The following is an 8,427-nucleotide window of genomic DNA, read 5'->3' on the forward strand; positions in this document are numbered from 1 at the left end:
AGAATGCCTTCAAAGGGATGCGCAATCTGCGTTTCCTGGAAATTGACTCAAAAAACCGTCATATGTTTGGAAACGAAGAAGTTACAATTCACCTACCTGAAAACTTCGACTATTTGCCGCATGAACTGAAATTATTGTGTTGGCCGAATTATCCAATGAGATGTCTGCCTTCTAAGTTTCGTCCTGAAAAACTCGTCAAGTTCAAAATGGTGAATAACAAGCTTGAGAAGCTGTGGGAAGGGATTGTGATAAGTTTTGAGAATAGTTTGTAATGTTATTAGTAGTAAGACTATAATTTTTATTTTATTTTTCGGATGACAATCTTGTTCTACTGAACTCATGTGTTTTGTTCCTTTTTATTGTTATGTTGAGTACAGGCGCTTCCATGTCTTAAGAAGATAAATCTGTGGGGATCTGTAAACTTGATAGAAATGCCAAATCTTTCAAAGGCCACCAATCTGGAGACACTTAAACTTGTGGATTGCTATAGTTTGGTGAAGCTTCCTTCCTCTATTCCACATCCCAACAAACTCAAGTATTTATACCTGAGCAATTGTCGAAATGTGGAGACTATTCCAACAGGCATTAGCCTAAAATCTCTCGAAGTGCTAAATCTCAATGGTTGCTCACGGTTGAGGAATTTTCCTCAAATCTCAACCAACATCTCATATCTCAGTATAGACGGAACATCCATTGAAGAATTACCTTCAAATTTGAGTTTGCGTTTCGAGAATCTCAATACCTTTCAGATGCACAGCCTAAAGAAATTATCGCAAAGAGTGCAGGTATGTAGTTCCAAACTTTGTGTTTTCTCCAATATGTTTTACAGTATAGATAGATATTGGTGCAAATGAAACTAAGGTTATATTGTAATTATCGGAGGGAAGAAGAGTAGCTGAATATGATTTTTGTGTAGTTGGTTCAGCTTCTTACTCTCCTCACTCTGTCTCCCTCTTTGAGGTATTTGCATCTCTCGTATATCCCAACCTTGGTGGAGCTTCCTTTTTCATTTCAGAATCTCCATAAACTCGCCATTTTGGAAATTAGGAATTGCGAAAATCTGGAGACTCTTCCCACCAGAATCTATCTCCAATCTCTGCGGTTTCTAGATCTCAGTGGATGCTCAAAGTTGAGGACTTTTCCCGATATCTCAACTAACATTGAAGATCTCAATCTAAGCAAAACAGCCATTGAAGAGGTTCCTCCGTGGATTGAGAAATTCACCAATCTTCACAAGCTAGAGATGAAGGGATGCGTAAATCTGGAGACTCTTCCCACCGGAATCAACCTCCCATCACTCGAATGTCTTAATCTCAGTGGATGCTCACGGTTTAGGGATTTCCTGATATCTCAACCAACATTACATACCTCAATCTAAGCCAAACAGCCATTGAAGAGGTTCCTTGTTGGATTGAGAAATTCTCCTGGCTTCACAACTTAAAGATGGATGGATGCAACAAGTTTTTGCAAGCTTAAACATTTCTAAACTTAAAAGTCGTGAGAGAGTTGACTTATTAGACTGCTTAAACTTGGATCAAGAAGCTCTGTTTCAACAGAAAACATATTCAAATTATCGACTGAGGTTGTCAGGTGAAGAGGCGCCTTCATATTTCACTCACCGTACTACTAAAGCCTCCTCCTCTCTTACCATCCCTCTACTTCCTAGTTCTTTCTCACAACCATTCCTCCAATTCAGGGCTTGCTTTGTGTTTAATTGCGACGATTGGTTACCTGTTTTTGAATTCAAAGGCAGATTTTGGAACAGCTTTAATTCCTTTGGTCAGGCACCAGAGTTCCGGGAAAACGTATATCTGTATAGTAAGGGGTTGTTCGTTTCTCCGTCTGTCGTCTCCATCTCAATGATCCATCCAGATGATCCATCCAGATTTTAGAGGATGTTCGTTTTTCCATTCAGATGAGCCATCTGGATGGATTTAATGTTCGTTTTCATTTCTATCCAGTTGAATGTAACTAACAAATTACAAATATACCCTTATTTTGATTTAATCATATGTTTGATATTAATTTTAACTATTTTTATTTTTATTTTTTAGTCTAAAATATATTTGAACTGAAATTATTTTAAAATTATCATTTTAACATTTATAAATTGTTATTTCATATAAATATTTAAATTTTTATTTAAATTTGCATTTTGACATTCATAAATTCATAAATTTATAAGTTTCAAAATATTTCAGCATAGTATGATCTTCGATTCATATCAAACAAAGCACTCAGCACAAAATGATCTCAAACTCATAGCAAACAAAGCACTCAACACAGAATGATCTCAGACTCATAGCAAACAAGTAATTAGAACCCACATAACAAAACCACAATACAAGTTCCTAAGAACCAGCATTGACTCTCAATCCAAATGTAATAGCCATGGAGTCAATCCAAATGTCATAGCCATGAACCAACAGAGCATGCGTTTTCAAACAGAATCGTCATTATCAACCTTCAACATAAGATTATCAAACCAGAATAAGCAAAACCCAGAACATAACTTTCCTCTAATTCGAAGTCTAAAAAAAAAACCCAGATTGATTTGAAGCCTAACCAGATGCGGCGAGAGAGAGAGAGAGGCAGACAGAGAGAGGCACGAAGAGAGAGAGGCGCGGAGAGAGAGGCAGACAGAGAGCGGCACAGAGAGAGAGGGAGGCGGAGAAAGAGAGAGGCATGGAGAGAGAGAGAGAGCTCAAGCTCCTCTCATGGAGTTTCAAGAGAGAGTGATCCGAGAGAGAAAGAGAGGTTCGAGAGAGAGTTGAGTGTCGACGGCAGAGAGAGATACTGGTTTAGGTTTGTGATATTTGAATTTTATTAAGGGCAATATAGACATTTTATCATTTTTACAACTCCATCTTCAGCCAGATGCTTCCTTTTAGTTCAGCCAGCTGAGTTCTTAAATTAAACCTATATTTTCAAAACTCATTCGGATGAGCCATCCAGCTGATTTGCACTTTTAGTGTATAAACGAACATAAGGCTCATCTTCAGCCAGATGGCTCATCCGAATGGAGAAACGAACAGCCCCTAACTGGTTCAGTGGGAAGGGTAGTCTGTCGATATTTGACTGTGATATCCCTTACAGTGATATCCTAGCTGAAATGAACTACACCCATGTTGATTTGGAGATTATGTTTTCGGAATATAGGGACTCTGACTCTGAGTACAGATTAAAAGAATGGGGTATACGACTCTTAAAAGACCGTGGAGGCAATGATGTAGTGAAGAAAAGAAGAATTAAAGAAGATTGAGACGTAAAGCATTCAGCACTAACTCAACAGAGTACTATTTATGCCTCATAATTACTATTACTGAGCCTCTTTCTTTGTCTGCAGTTTGCGTGAAGAAACTTTGAATCTTTGGTCGTAAAGCAGGAGTGATTTCAATGCTGACCAAAGAGACTGGTGGTTTCAACCGCTGCTCTTTTTAGTCCCTCGTTGTTTAGTTATCACGTTTATATATTATACATTATGATCAAGAAGCTCTCTTTCAGCAATCGTTGTCAAGCTTATTGTTACTTTCAACCCAGTTGACGTACATTTCCATTCTCAAAACAATCTTCTGATTTTTTCTTACTTGTATTATTTCTTTTTGGTCTCCAACAAGTTCTGGGGAGGCCAAAGGGCAAAGGGTATTGATTCACAAGTGAGAAGAAAGGTGTCACTTTGATGCCCGTTGTTGGTTACGGTTTTTACTAGACGACCCGTCACTATTTCCCCAACGGATTCAAAAAATACAACACTGCAGATCTTGAGTTACTCATGATGCACAACAGGTACATGCTTCCCACTAATAAAATACCATCTCTGAGAGATTGATAAAGTCAAATTCTCAAGGTATGTTTTGCTTTTCCCTTCTCAGGATTTACTGTTTGTGGCTCAACAAGGAAGAGGAAAGCGATTCTCAACTAGAAATTACGAACAGGCTTTGTTTGGTTAGTGGTTGTGAGGGATGTTGTCTCGTGGTGGAATACGATGATCACTGGTTGAGTGAACTGTGGGTTTGTCGAGATCAGAAAACTTCAATGAAATCTTTAGAGAAACTCTCTCAGGCCCGCATCCCAAGGCGCCGTTCTGATGGATCTCCCCTGCCCCAGCCAAGCCGCTCTTTCCTCTTCCCTCTGAAGTAGCTCTGCTCCTGTCCTTAACCATGATGATGACTACCCCGTCGTGTCTCCGCCCCCCTCCAGATCCGCCGCGGCCGTCGATTATGTACGCTCCGCTTGAAGCTCTCTTTCCCGTCATCCCTCCGGGACCACCAGACCCCCAGACATTCCTCTCCTCCTCGCTTCCACCATCACGTCTCAGTTTCGAACTTTTGTCTCCTCATCTCCGATCTGCCTCGCCGGACGATTTGAAGGCGCTGGTGATCTCCGAGCCTCACCATCTCAACCACGCGACGCTCCCCGCCGCGAAGCTGGCTGCCTCTACGCCGGCGAAAAACCTCACTCCTCTGATTGAGCGTGCTTCCATAGATGGGCTGAATGCCTATTCTTCTTGGGCTTGGGTCTCAAAAACGTTTGAGTCCAACATAATCTATTTGACTTCTGAGAGCCCAATATCAAAGATGAGCCACCATTGCCCACTAATTTAGGGATTGCAGATCTGAAGCTACGTCTTTCCAACAGCTCCCCTACGCCTCCGTCTACATCTTCATGGCTTGCAGCCTCACTGTCTCCTCTGCAGCACATCAAAGTCGCCGAGCTCAGCTCCACAACCTATGTACATCATGGTACTTGTTGTCTCATGCTTAACTTGTTAAAGTTTGATGAAGAGCGTCTCTGGTTGAATTTATTGGTTCCCTGGCCTCAACACGGTAATGTTGGAGGATGGAGTCCCTGTTTGAATTCAACCACCGCCTACCCATCAACTACCATCGAGCTTATGTATCAAGTCATAAAGGTCAATATCAGCCATTCTTTAGAGCCGGTTTCAACCCACCTATCAACAAAGCCAAGAACTGTCACGATGAGTCTCGTTTATATGGAAATAACATACGTTGTTCATTCCAGCGAGTGCTCTAGAACCGATGTTCATGGCACAGTATCAACCACCTCACCATCTGTCTCTTCGAACAATATGTTTTCCGGCACAGTTGAGATTCACCTAGTCTCCCGGTTTATCATAGTTGGTATAAGAGCTAATCTTGTTTGTTTAATGAACTGCATTGCCAAACCTAGCTTTCCAGTGGGCTTATCATCAGTGTTGGTGTTCACCATCGATCTTCAAACCCGCTCTTCAGGGTCCCCTTTCATCGGTTGTTGTACCCACATTAGTATGTTCTTAGGAACATCAGTTTCAGGGTTTCAAGTGAAGCATGTCTACGGGTTTCTTCACCCCTTTAACACTTCTATCGCTTGTTGTAGTACTTTCCGCTTTCATTTAGCCGTCGAATTCACTTCCGGTTGTAACCGTTTAAGTCGTTTGGACATCTAATTTAATATAAAAGTTTCGTGACAAAAAAAAAGAGACACTTGATCTCAGCCGTACTGCTCGAGTCTGGTGGATGCAGAAATCTAAACACTCTTCCAACTAGTATCAAGTATCAACATCAAATCTCTTACTTGCCATGATCTCAATGGATGTTTACAGTTGAGGAGTTTTCCTGATTTCTTTCTTCACCCAACAGCGTTATAGGGATTCCCATCCAACTTGCTTCTAATGAATCTTGTGGATTTATGCGGGGAAGTAAGTGCACAATATTGTGGCAAGAAGTGCATGTATGTTTTCTTGACCTTCCTTCCTTTTATAACAAGTAAATCTAGAGAAAGTTTCTCACTCTTTACAAACTTAAAAACATTTTTTTTGGCACCAAGTGTGGTATACGTTTTAACTGAGAGAAAAACTAGTTAATATATGGGTCCTAACGCCGTTAAATTGTTTTTGGTCTAGCCGATTAATCATTGGAGCTTCCTTTGTCTATGCAGCATCTCAACAAACTGACTTTGTTTAAGGTTCACAAATTGCATGAATCTGGGGAGATTATTCCAGCAAACAGGGATCGAAGAAGAGTTCCTGTTGAAGTTACTAACGAAATGCTTTATTTAAAATTATGTTTGATGGTCTCATAACATTGTCGAAAGTTTAAATATTACAGACAGTTAAAGTTTAAATATTACAGACAGTTTTATGAACAATGTACATGGGATGCCATAGCCTACTGTTGTAGACCTGTAGTCCATTATCTTGCAAATAAACTCTGTTTAATAGTTAGTTAACTATGATTTAAATTTTAATAAAAGATCAATCAAAATTAATTAATTAATGAGAAAGAAAAACACATACGCGTTGTCGCTTTCACTGCATCCAGGGCCGGCTCGAGCATAGGCGTGGGAAGTGACCGCTTAGGACATTAAGCGAAAATTTTAGTTGTACATAAAGCAAAAACGAAAATTAGTTATATTATTATTTTTGTATCAAATGTTATTTTATTTTTTATGTATTATATAATATTTCATATATTATTTTTTCAAAAATATGTTGCTATTTATTTTCCATGTCACTATTATTTATCATATATGTGTCATTATTTAACTAATCGTATTTTATACGTACCATCATATAAGTAATCATATAATTATAGTATTTTATACGTACAATTATATAAAAATCATACATATTATATATTAAAATTTTAAAATAATATTAATTTTCATATAATTAATAGTATTTTATACGTACGATCATATTATATTTTCTTATATATATTTAAAACATTTTTTTAATAATGGTTATTGGAAAATATTTTAGTAAAAATCAATTTTTGAATATATGTATATTTTTAATAAACTTTTGATATAAATAAATTTTAAATTAATATTTTGATCTATACTATTATTTGAGAAGGGAATTTGCTGATTTGTCATATTCTCCAGAATTTTTGGTTTATTCAATAGTTTTTATAAATATTTTATTATATATTTTAATAATAAACAGTTTTGGAAACAGGATAATTACAATATATTATCCATGCAAATATTTTATATTATTTTATATATTATTATATATAAAAATTTCTTAGGTGAGTCAATGATTTTAATAGATAATTTTAATAATATTTATATTAGATAATAAACAGTTTTAAGAAAAATATGATAATTATCATCTACACAAATAATTGATATAATTTTAATAATATTTATATTTGATAATAAACAGTTTTAAGAAAAATATGATAATTATCATCTACACAAACAATTGATATATTATCTTATTAATATTATATAAGAATATGTTTTTCTTATATGTCATGAAAGGATTATCTGTATTTTTGGTATCAAAAATGTTATATATTTTTGGATTTTGTTAATATAAGCTCATCAATAGCATATACAACTTATTATTTTAATTTATTAGTGTTTAGTTTTAGAAAATACATTCTCTAACAATTGTAAATTTTGCTAATACCACCAACTGGTTACCACAAAAGCTCATATTTATGTCTCTAACATGTCCTACGAGAAACATGCAAAAAAAAATTTGCAAATAAAAAATGATGAATATTTTAAAACGTAAGAGATCTCCTAAACATTTTGAAAATATTGGTAGATTTATTTATTTATTTTAAATCATATTTGAAAAATAAGATAATTCTTATATATATACCTTGTGTTGTTATTTGAAAATAATATTTTTCTATTATAAATTTTAAAAATTAAGATAATTGTTTTAACGATACAAAAGCAGTACTCGATTACATGTCCTACGAAAAAAAATACAAAAATCAAACTTGCAAAAAAGATGAATATTTTAAAACATAAGAGATCTCCTAAATATTTTCAAAACATTGGTAGATTTATTTATTTAATTTATATCATATTTTTTTAAAATAAGATAATTCTTATATATATATATATATTATGTTGTTGTTTGGAAATAATATTTTTCTATTATAAACTTTAAAAATTAAGATATTTTTATGATTAAATATTAATTAAATAATAATATTTGTATAAAGATATTTTCTGAAATAGTTATAATATGTGAGAAATTTCAACCCAATAATAAGCATATATATTTTGATGAAATTGTTTTGTCATATCACTACAAGAAAACATAATCTTAACGAGGGCGGTTTTCCTCGTGAGTTCGTCGTAAAAGAGGCTTTACGACGAATTAGCGAGGAAACGCGTTTGCTCGTTACTCATCTGTCGTAACACATATTTCCTCGCTAATTCGTCGTAACTTAGCGAGGAATATATTTCGTCGTAAAGACGAAGTAGATCATTTCGTCGTAAAGACCACGTCAATATTCCACGTAAGGAGGTCGCTATATTTCCTCGTAAATACCTCGAAACGAGTTCCTCGTAAACTACACGTAAATACCTTGAAAGTGTTTCCTCGCAAAATACACGTAACGACCACGAAAGGATTTCCTCGTAAAATACTCGTTTATCTTTCCTCGTTATTTCCTCGTA

At 35.6% G+C, this 8,427-nt stretch overlaps 1 long non-coding RNA gene across 1 annotated transcript; it reads right to left on the reverse strand.

Moving 5' to 3' along the window:
• Positions 1-2,153: 2,153 nt before the first annotated feature.
• Positions 2,154-2,850, reverse strand: LOC106326983. Its single transcript, XR_001267374.1, has 2 exons — positions 2,567-2,850; positions 2,154-2,464 (listed from the first exon to the last, which is right to left on the reverse strand). It is a non-coding gene; the product is annotated as an uncharacterized LOC106326983 (long non-coding RNA).
• Positions 2,851-8,427: the final 5,577 nt, after the last annotated feature.

Source organism: Brassica oleracea, chromosome C2 (assembly GCF_000695525.1).
Source record: "Brassica oleracea var. oleracea cultivar TO1000 chromosome C2, BOL, whole genome shotgun sequence".
In the NCBI taxonomy this organism is placed as follows: domain Eukaryota; kingdom Viridiplantae; phylum Streptophyta; class Magnoliopsida; order Brassicales; family Brassicaceae; genus Brassica; species Brassica oleracea.